Below are 11881 nucleotides of genomic sequence, written 5' to 3' on the forward strand. Positions count from 1 at the left end.
TTTTTAGTCTCCCTCATAACTCATCAGAATACCGACCCCAATTTTCTTGCTGGACACCCACCAACCCCAATCCTCCGGTTTTCTAGTCCAGTGCCCACCTCCCCACGTCCGGGGATCACGGGCCTCACGTGCCCAAATGGGACACCTTGCCGCGCTGCCTCCGCTGTGAACCTGCGGCGAAAGAGGATCAGCAGACGATGAGGTGAGTGCTTGCAGGAGCTGAGAGGGGGAGGATCCGTAGGCAAGAAGGTATCTTGGAGCGCTGTGAGGAAGGCGGAGATGGAGGCGGTGTCCCCAGCACTCGGCTCATGGGTTCTCAGTCTCACTGTTGGCGGCAGCAGCACTGCCACATCTGGCTCCCACCAGACACAGCCGCCGCCGCAGTCTCCTCCCTCTTCCCGTAGCGCAGCTTCCTGCCAGGAGAGAGGCCTCCCCTTCCTGCCAAACACCGCGCTCCCCCACCCCATCCCCAAGTCTCACAACCACCGCTGCCCTAGGCCTGGGAGGCTCTCCTTGGCTCCCAGCCCCGCCCCTTTCCAAAGCAAGGAGCCTCCGGGACCACAACCCCTCCCTCCCTTGGCACCCACTCTTCAGGTCGGGGAGGCTCCCAGTCTCCTCCCCACAGCCCACACTTCAGTTCCCTTGCCCCATCTGCTTTCTATCCTCGAGGAATCTGCCTTTTCTTTTCCCCATGCCCATCTAGAGTTATTATTTATATACAGAAACCTTCCTTTCCTGTCATTAAAAGCAATTTGAAGTAGGAGAGAAAAGCACCTCAGTCTGCCATCTTGACCAAATCTCGAGATAATTACCAGACTTTACATCTTGAGGATTTTTTTCCTTCTTTTTTACTTTTTCCTCTCTTTTAAAATTCTTCCACTGATTGCAAAAGAATTGCATGCACAGTGTGGACATTGTGTAAAATTCAGAAAATTCATCTGAATAAAATAATCCACTTCTTATTCCCCAAGGCTTGCAGCAAAATATTAACACTTTATATCCTTCAGCCTTTTTCTAATCTCCTAGTAATCTGGGATTAGTTTGCCAAATCAGTCATTAAAAATTCTTTTTACGATCATTTTTTATGACATTTGAAAATACAGTATATATAGCAATACTAGAAATACTAAACACTCTCAGTTCAAAATTAACTTTACTTATTTTTATTGAAGCCTTTAAAAGTAGAAATAAGCTATAATATAATACATATTATATTATGTTATATAAGTATATAATTATATATTATATATGGTATATATTATATATATAATATAATAAAATATAATTCTCTTTTTTCTTTAGCCCAAATTCTATTCATTTCTCCCTCTCTAATGCTTACAATCATCATTCAATTTTTGTATATCCTAACAATCTTTAGATGTATATAGATTTAAATATACTATATATTATACTATACTATATATGGTATATGCTATATATGGTATATAAGATATAAATTATGTAATAAATATGGTATATACACTTGTGAATGGGTATTGTGCATTTTCTATATCTTATTTATTTATTATAATTTTTTTTAATTTTTTTTATTTTTGAGAGAGAGAGAGAGAGGAAGCAAGCAGAGGAAGCACAGAGACAAAGACATAGAAACCGAAGCAGGCTCCAGGCTCCAGGCTCCTAGCTGTCAGCACAAAGCCTGAGGCGGATCTCCAACCCACAAATTGTGAGATCTGACCTGAGCTGGAGTCAGAAGCTTAACGGACTGAGCCACCTAGGGGCCCCAGTATCATATTTATTATTTTATTATTTTTTAAATATGAAATTTATTGTCAAATTGGTTTCCATACAACACCCAGTGCTCATCCCAACAGGTGCCCTCCTCAATGCCCATCACCCACTTTCCCCTTCTTCCCACCCCCAATCAACCCTCAGTTTATTCTCAGTTTTTAAGAGTCTCATATTTATTTTTAAAATGTACTGTGGGGAGAAAAATAATAGTTCTCTTTCAATGGCTCACACATGACATTTCTTGGAAATGGTTCTGGATCATTATAAACCAGGTGTATATACTATACAACTCATAAGATTTATGATGTCTCTATACTTTATAAAACTAACCAATTCTGTACTTAGTTACAACCTTATCTGGCACTTCTTTTTTTTTTAATTATATAAATCCACTCTATAGATATTCAAGAAATATGTTCTTTTTTTCTTAATGATTACACTGTCAGCAAGTCTGACATAAAACTCTGATATGTCTCATAATCTAACTTAGCTGAGCTTTATTTTAAACATAAGTTTTATCAAACATATGTTATTTTTCTGCAGCTTGTTTTGTTAATCAATATTTATTTTTTTAAAATTCATGTTATATCTCTAACATTCTTTGTTACCTTTAAACTCTATCGCAGAATATACATGTATGATGATATATAAAAACTTCTTATAAAGTTTTCCAAAGTAGCTTTATTATTTTGCTTTCCTACCAGCATTGTACAGGAGTTCTATTTGCTCTGAATCCTCCTCAGCATTTGGTATTGTAAGAATTTTTATTTTAGCCACACTCATTGGTGTGCACTGACAAGTTGTGCTATGGTCTTAATTTGTATTTTCTTAATGATTAATGATGCTGAAATCTTTTCATAAGCATATTTGTCACCTGTATAATTTATTTGTTAAATTGTTTTTTCTGAATATTTGTCCTTAAAAAATAATTTATTTTTTAATGTTTATTTATTTTTTAATGTTTATTTATTTTTGAGAGAGAAAGAGTGAGCATGAGCAGGGGAGGGGCAGAGAGAGGTGGGGACAGAGGATCCAAAGCAGTCTCTGTGCTAACAGCAGAGAACCGAACACAGGGCTTGATCCCATGAACAATGACCTGAGCCTAAGTTGGATGCTTAATTGACTGAGCCACCCAGGAGCCCTTAAAAAACTGGGTCTGGGTTTTCTTATTGTAGAGTTTTGAGGATTTTATATATGTGATTTGTAAATATTTTTTCTCCCTGCCTGTGTCTTGTACTTGCAGACTTTTTACTGTGTTCTTCACAAAACAAGTTTTTAATTGTGATAAAGTGCAATTTTTTTTTCTGTGCTTTGGTTCTACATCTAAAACTCTTAGCGAAACCAGTGTAGATTTTCTCTAATGCTTTCTCCTCTAAATTTTAGAGTTTTACACTTTACATTAGGTCTATGACCCATTTTGAGTTAACTTTTGTTTAAGATATGAGGTATATGCTGAGATTTGTTTCTTTGCATATAGTTGCCTAGTTTTCTGATACCATTTGTTAAAGACTACCCTTTCTTCATTGAATTGCCTTTGCCCTTTGTCTAAAATCAGCTGACTACATTTTGACTCTATTTTGGCCCTTTCTGTGTTATTCCACTGAACAAGTTGTCTATTCACCAACTCCCACTATTTTTCCCCCAGCTTTATTGACACATGATTGACAAAAATATAGTATATGTTTAGGTTGTACCACATGATTTTTAAAAGCTGTAAAATGTGGTATTTTAATATACCTATACATGGTGAAAGAATTACTGCAATCAAGTCAGTTAATACATTCATCACCTCACATAAATTATTTTTTATTTTTGGCGATAAACCACTTTCTTAATTACAGAGCTTTAGAATAAGTCTAGAAATTAGATAGTGTGAATTTTCCAATGTTATTCTGTTTTTTTCTCTTTTAATATACTTACTTGGCTCTTCTATTAACTGACTTCATGTACAAATTTTATTTTATTTTATTTCTTAATGTTTATTTTTGAGGGAGAGATAGAGAGGGAGAGAGACAGAGTGTGAGTCCGGGAGGGGCGGCGGGGGAGGGAGAGACACAGAATCCGAAGCAGGCTCCAGGCTCCTAGCTATCAGCACAGAGCCCAACATGGGGCTTGAACACATGAACTGTGAGATCATGACCTGAAGCGAAGTCAGACTCTTAACTGACTGAGCCATCCAGGCGCCCCAATCTCATGTACAAATTTTAGATTACGCTTGTTGATATCTAAAAGAAAAACAACACAACACAACACAACACAACACAAAACAAAACAAAAAACTCTTGGTAGATTTGTTTTCAGTCTGTAGATCAAACTGGGAAGTATCGATGTCCCAACATTATTAGTATTCTAATTAATCATCACGTGATATCTCTCCATTTACTTAGGTTTTTTATTTCTTTCATCAGTGTTTTGTATTTTTCTGAACACAGATTCCTGCATATATTTTGCTATATTTATTAAGTACTGAATTTTTTTGGTGCTAATATGAATGTAATTTTCAAATAATCTCATATTCCAGTTGCTTAATATCAGTATATACAAATGTCATTAACTGTTTTATATTGGCTCTATATCCTACAAAGTTGTTAAACTCACTTATTAATTTTAGGAGTTTTTTGGAATATGCTTTGAGATTTTATACATAGACAATATGGTCTGTGAACAGAAAGAATTTTCTTTTAAAGTTTTATTTATTACAAGCATGTAGGCCTTTTTGAGGGTCTTCTATAATCAATTTCCCTTTTTTCTCTTTTGGTTTTATTGCTATTATTTATGTGAGTAAAAAGTATCTTAAATAATGTCTTGATATAATTATGGCTTTCAAGACAGCACTTTATAAAATGTACATTATATACATGTGAATTATGGCATTGGAAAGAATTTCAGAACTGTGGTATTATCTCTATCTTCAGCCACTTTCCAGTTATATTCAGTTATAGTTGGAGCTGATGACAATGGAACAGTTAGAACTTTTCCTTCCTTCAAGGCAAAATCACCTGACTTAGGAAGCATAAGGTCCCTATAGAGACCCACCCTATGGTAAGAATTTGATCTCTCTCGGGCTATTTCCTCTTACTACTATCACCTAGCAGAACTACCATGAGATAAAGTTATAGTCATCCAGCTGTCAATCCAGAACCTTCTTCAAGAAACAAGGCAAGAAACGGGCCCCTGGGTGGCTCAATTTGTTAAGCATCCAACTCTTGATTTCAGCTCAGGTCATGATCTCATGGTTTGAGTTTGAACTCTGCATCAGGCTCTGTGCTGACAGCACGGAGCCTGTTTGGTATTCTCTCCCTCTCTCTGCCTCTCTCTCTCTCTCTCTTTCTCAAAATAAATAAACTTAAAAAAGATAAACAAGGCAAGAATTTGGGGGATCCAAGAGCTCTCAAGCAGTATCTCTAGGTTCAGATTTTTTCTCTGCTTCTTTTATCATCATCATCGTCATCGTCATCATTGTCATCATCATCATTTTCCTCCTCCCCACCATCATTATTGCTTTTATTTCTTATCCCCACTTCTCTGTCTCTGCACTTTTCTTTTTTTCTTTTCTTTTCTTTCCTTTTCTTTTCTTTTCCCCCTCTCATTGGCCTGGTTTGGACTTCCAGTATGATGCTGAAATGTGGAGGTGAGAGGGGTCATTCTTGCTATTTTTAAAGATTCAGTCTTTCACCATTAAGTATGATGTTAGTTGTAGATTATTCATGGATGTCTTTTATCACATTAAGGAAGTTCCTGGTACTTTGTCTCACAGGGTCCCCCTTAGGATCTCTTGTAGGGCTGGTTTAGTGGTGACAAATTCCTTCAGTTTTTGTTTGTTTGGGAAGACCTTTATCTCTCCTTCTGTTCTAAATGACAGACTTGCTGGATAAAGGATTCTCGGCTGCATATTTTTTCTGTCTAGCACACTGAAAATCTCGTGCCAAGTCTTTCTGGCCTGCCAAGTTTCAAAAGAGAGATCAGTCACGAGTCTTATAGGTCTCCCTTTATATGTGAGGGCACGTTTACCCCTTGCTGCTTTCAGAATTTTCTCTTTATCCTTGTATTTTGCCAGTTTCACTATGATATGTCGTGCAGAAGATCGATTCAAGTTACGTCTGAAGGGAGTTCTCTGTGCCTCTTGGATTTCAATGCCTTTTTCCTTCCCCAGTTCAGGGAAGTTCTCAGCTATAATTTCTTCAAGTACCCCTTCAGCACCTTTCCCTCTCTCTTCCTCCTCTGGGATACCAATTATGCGTATATTATTTCTTTTTAGTGTATCACTTAGTTCTCTAATTTTCCCCTCATACTCCTGGATTTTTTTATCTCTCTTTTTCTCAGCTTCCTCTTTTTCCATAACTTTATCTTCTAGTTCACCTATTCTCTCCTCTGCCTCTTCCATCCGAGCCGTCGTCATTTCCATTTTGTTTTGCATTTCGTTAAAGCGTTTTTCAGCTCCTCGTGACTGTTCCTTAGTCCCTTGATCTCTGTAGCAAGAGATTCTCTGCTGTCCTGTATGCTGTTTTCCAGCCCAGCGATTAATTTTATGACTATTATTCTAAATTCACTTTCTGTTATATTATTTAAATCCTTTTTGATCAGCTCATTAGCTGTTGTTATTTCCTGGAGATTCTTCTGAGGGGAATTCTTCCGCTTGGTCATTTTGGATAGTCCCTGGTGTGGTGAGGACCTGCAGGGCACTTCCCTGTGCTGTGGTGTATAACTGGAGTTGGTGGGTGGGGCCGCAGTCAGTCCTGATGTCTGCCCCCAGCCCACCGCTGGGGCCACAGTCAGACTGGTGTGTGCCTTCTCTTCCCCTCTCCTAGGGGCGGGATTCACTGTGGGGGGGCGTGGCCCGTCTGGGCTACTTGCACACTGCCAGGCTTGTGATGCTGGGGATCTGGCATATTAGCTGGGGTGGGAAGGCAAGGTGCACGGCGGCAGGGGGGGCAGGCTTAGCTCACTTCTCCTTAGGTGATCCACTTCAGGAGGGGCCCTGTGGCAGCCGGAGGGAGTCAGATCCGCTGCCGGAGGTTTGGCTCCGCAGAAGCACAGAGTTGGGTGTTTGCGCGGAGCGAGCAATTTCCCTGGCCGGAACCGGTTCCCTTTGGGATTTTGGCTGGGGGATGGGCGGGGGAGATGGCGGTGGCGAGCGCCTTTGTTCCCTGCCAAACTGAGCTCTGTCGTCCGGGAGCTCCGCAGCTCACCCTCCCTTTGTCCTCCAGCCTTCCCGCTTTCCGAGCAGAGCTGTTAACTTATGACCTCCCAGACGCTAAGTCGCGCTTGCTGTCGGAACACAGTCCGTCAGGCCCCTCCGCTTTTGCAAGCCGGACTCGGGGGCTCTGCTTGGCCGGGGAGCCGCCCCTCCGCCCCGGCTCCCTCCCGCCAGTCCGTGGAGCGCGCACCGCCTGGCCGCCCTTCCTACCCTCTTCCGTGGGCCTCTCGTCTGCACTTGGGTCCGGTGACTCCGTTCTGCTAATCCTCTGGTGGTTTTCTGGGTTATTTAGGCAGGTGTAGGTGGAATCTAAGTGATCAGCAGGACGCGCGGTGAGCCCAGCGTCCTCCTATGCCGCCATCTTCCCAGAATCTCACATTAAGGAAGTTCCATTCCATTTGTTGTTCACTGAAAGTTTTTTTTTAATTGCAAATACATGTTTAATTTTGTCAAGTGCTTTTCCTCCACTTATTGAGATAACAATATAATTTTTATTTTCTTGTTTGTAAGGAGAATTGATTTCATTGATTCTTATAACAACTTTATTGAGATATAATACATATACTATAAAATTAACCTTTTAAAATCATACAATTCAGTGGCTGTTAGTATTTTACAATATTGGGCAACCATAACCACACTTGGTTTAAGAAAATTTCCATTTCCCCAAAAAGAAACTTTGTGCCGATTTGCAGTCACTGCCTATTTCTCTGCAGAGCCCAAAGACGTAGGCACCCACAAATCTATTTTCTGTGTCTATAGATTTGCATATTCTAATAAATTTATATGGATGAATCATACAATATGTGATATTTTGTGTCTGGCTCCTTTCATTTAGCAAGATTTTTTTCAAGGTTCATCCATTTTGTAGCCTGTATCACTTATCACTTAATTTATTTCCAAATAAATATCCATTGTATAGAAATCCCATACTATTTATTTATTTTTTTTTTTAACGTTTATTTATTTTTGAGACAGAGAGAGACAGAGCATGAACAGGGGAGGGTCAGAGAGAGAGAGGGAGACACAGAATCCAAAACAGGCTCCAGGCTCTGAGCTGTCAGCACAAAGCCCGATGCGGGGCTCGAACTCACAGACCGTGAGATCACGACCTGAGCCGAAGTCGGACGCTTAACCGACTGAGCCACCCAGGCGCCCCATATTTATTTATTCATCAGCTGATAGACATTTGCTTTGTTTCTACCTTTTGGCTGTTGTGAATAGCATTGCTATGAATATTTGCATACCAGTATTTTGTAGATATAATGTGTTCATTTCTCTTGAGTATACACCTAGGAGAGTCATATAGTAACCTAATGTTTAACATTTCAAGGAACTGCCACACTCTTTTCCAAAGAGGTTGAACTATTGTTTATTCCCATCAGGAGTATGTGAGGGTCCCAATTTCCTCTATATACTAACACTTGTTATTACTTATCATTTTATTAATGACTGATAATGTTTATCATTTTTTCCGCACTTACTGACTACTTGTATTTCTTCTTTGGAGAAACATCTATTCAAATAATTTGCCCATTTTTAATTATATTTTCCTTTTTTGACATAAGATTTTTAATGTTCTCAACCTAAAAACCAACTGAGAAAGAGGCACTACTGATGTCTTCATTCTTCTCTCATTTTCAAAAAGGTCATTCCTGTGAACAATTAATCAGATCCTGCCTGATGTTGTGGTCCTATCAGTTCCAGCTGTAACTGTTGAGCAGCTTCCCATAAACCACCTTTGAGATTTTTTGCAGTTCTTCAGGGAGTACTTCACATCATAAATTATTAGAAATAAATAATTGAAGGATCTCAAAGAAGTCAAGTTCTTCTTCAGGCAAGTTAGAGTTGGTCAGGATTTTGATTAAATAGCCAAAAACATAACCACTGTGAAATTATAACCATTTGACCCCTTTGCAGAGGACCACTCCCGATGTCATAAGAAGTTCTGTGAAGTAATGGGTCTCAATTCCTTCCTCACATTTTTAAAAATGGATACCAGATATTTTTAGTATCACTATAGAGTCCTGGGAATACATGTACTCCATCAAGTTAAATTTAAAATTAAACTACCAAGTTGAAGTTGTTGGAGGGTATTCTCTTTGCTCATTCATAAATGTCAGTTCTAGCCAACTTATATTTAAGAAGTCTACATTATATTGCAAGAGTTGGTACTGATAGTCAGCCTTCCTCCTAAATTCTTGCAGCCACACCCAGAAAATCAGTGTCCATAGCAACGTAATTATATTTTCAGATAACTGAATGAATTTTCTTCATCTCTTTATACAGGTTGCAAGCCCAAACTTCACAAATTATTTGGTTACGATCTACAGTTACTGCTGGCATAGTGAGAGAAGTAGTCTAGATGTCAAGCATCAAAATGTTACACTTGATTGAAGATTTGTTTGTTTCATAAAACACTTTATTTTTTAATTTTTGTACTTATGCCCTTGATCTGGCACTCCTCTTCCTCCTCCTCACCATAGAGACAACAACCATCTGTAGTGTAGGTGGCAGTAGCTGAGGCAGGAGCGGGTGCTCCAAAGACACTTCATGCCCAAGAATTGGGAAAAGGGGTGCTGGCCTACACAACACCATGCTGTATCCTTGCCTCTTGCCCCCATATTTTTCTTTTTTTTCTTTATTTTATTTTTATTTAATTATTTTATTTATTTATTTTAATATAATTTATTATCAAGTTAGCTAACATACAGTGTATACAGTGTGCTTTTTACTTCAGGGTAGATTCCCATGATTCATTGCTTACATACAACAACCAGTTTTCATCCCAACAAGTGCCCTCCTCCATATCTATCACCCATTTTCCCCTCTACCCCATCCCCCATCAATCCTCAGTTTGTTCTCAGTTTTTAAGAGTCTCTTATGTTTTGGCTCCCTCCCTCTCTAATCTCTTTTTTTTTTCTTCCTCTCCCCCACGGACTTCTGTTAAGCTTCTCAGGATCCACATAAGAGTGAAAGCATATGGTGTCTGTTTTTCTCTCTATGACTTATTTCACTTAGCATAACACTCTCCAGTTCCATCCATGTTGCTACAAAAGGCGAGATTTCATTCTTTCCAATTGCCACGTAGTATTCCATTGTGTATATAAACCACAGTTTCTTCATCCATTCATCAGTTGATGGACATTTAGGCCTTTCCATAATTTGGCTATTGCTGAAAGTGCTGCCATAAACATTGGGGTACAAGTGCCCCTATGCATCAGCACCCCTGTATCCCTTGAGTAAATTCCTAGCAGTGCTATTGCTGGGTCATAGGGTAGATCTATTTTCAATTTTTGGAGGAACTTCCACACTGTTTTCCAGAGCAGCTGCACCAGTTTACATCCCCACCAACAGTGTAAGAGGGTTCCCGTTTCTCCACATCCTCTCCAGCATCTATAGTCTCCTGATTTGTTCATTTTAGCCACTCTGAATGGCGTGAGGTGAAATCTGAGTGTGGTTTTCATTTGTATTTCCCTGATGAGGAGTGATGTTTCCTTTTATTATCGAATTACAAGTATTCTATATATTCTGTACATAAGCCCCTTATCAGATACATGATTTGCAAATATGTTCCCTCATTTTTTTCTTTATTGGTAGGTATTTTTGGACACAATTTTTAAGGTATTTTTAATGTTTATTTCATTTTTGAGAGAGAGAGAAGGGAAAGGGCAGAGAGAGAGGGACACACAGAATGTGAAGCAGGCTTCAGGATCTGAGCTGTCACTACAGAGCCTGATGTGGGGCTCAATCTCAGGAACTGTGAGATCATGACCTGAGCTGAAGTCAGACGCTTAACCGACTGAGCCACCCAGGCCTTCTAAGGCAGAAAAATTTTAAATTCTGTGGAATTTTAATCTATTTTTTGTTGCTTGTGGTTTTTTAAATATATATATATATATATATATATATATATATAATTATTTTTTATCTTACAGAGAGAGTGTGAGCAAGCAGAGGAAGGACAGAAGGAGAAAGAGAGAGATAATTCCAAGCAGAATCCCATGCTAAGCATGGAGCCTGATATGGGGCTCTATCTCACAACCATGAGATCATGACTTGAACTGACATCAAGAGTTAGATGCTTAACTGACTAAGCCACCCAGGCGCCCCACTTGTGTTTTTTTTTTAATGAATTTTCTATCGTTTAATTCACTAGAGAAAAATGGAATCCCTAAAACAAAATTCCTCTCCCTTTGGCAAAATTAAATCTGAAAGAATTTATAGTCCACTTTTCTCACTGTCCTCATTTCTTATTTTGTTCACTCTCATTAGGAATTGTTTCACTCACAGAGTTGCAATTCCTTTGTTCACAGCTGTGGCCTGGAACATTTTCCACTGAGATGGGTGAAGCTTCCTCAAACCTATCTATAATTGGGCTAACCCAACCGATTTGTCTCACTGCTCTGGTTTTCTGAAGTTCATAATAATCAGGAGAATATACAAGTATGTCAATGGATCTTACACCCACAAAATGCAAACTAATGCCAATCCATGACATCAGCTTTTTTCCAACCAAAGTTATACCTCTAGATCTCAGCATTTGGTATAATCCAGACCACATTAGTGTTGGCAGTCAAAGAACCTAGCATAGACTTAATGTTTTCTTGGGAAACGGGAGTAGGCGAAGGAAATATTAGAGGGAAAATAAAAGAGGTGTTTCATATACTTCCTTTTCTATGAGACAATTGTTTTTATGAGATGATCACATTCCTTTTTACACCATTTTTTATTTAAATTCAAGTTGGTTAACATACAGTATGTTTCAGGTATACAATTTAGTGTTTCAACACTTACATACAATACCAGATGATCATCACACACAAAAAAATTCCCTCTTTAATCTCCTTGTCCATCTCCTGTCAAGTAACCATGAATTTATTCTCTATAGTTAGGAATCACTTTCTTGGTTTCCTTCTCTTTCCGCCCCACTAT

At 39.0% G+C, this 11881-nt stretch overlaps 1 pseudogene; it reads right to left on the bottom strand.

The window, feature by feature from the left end:
• Positions 1 to 8569: 8569 nt before the first annotated feature.
• LOC124522276 (CCR4-NOT transcription complex subunit 7-like) lies at positions 8570 to 9292 on the bottom strand (annotated as a pseudogene).
• Positions 9293 to 11881: the final 2589 nt, after the last annotated feature.

This window comes from Lynx rufus, unplaced genomic scaffold (genome assembly GCF_022079265.1).
Source record: "Lynx rufus isolate CCGP_SWC_20201006 ecotype Redwood Valley unplaced genomic scaffold, mLynRuf1.p SCAF_35, whole genome shotgun sequence".
Lineage (NCBI taxonomy): Eukaryota > Metazoa > Chordata > Mammalia > Carnivora > Felidae > Lynx > Lynx rufus.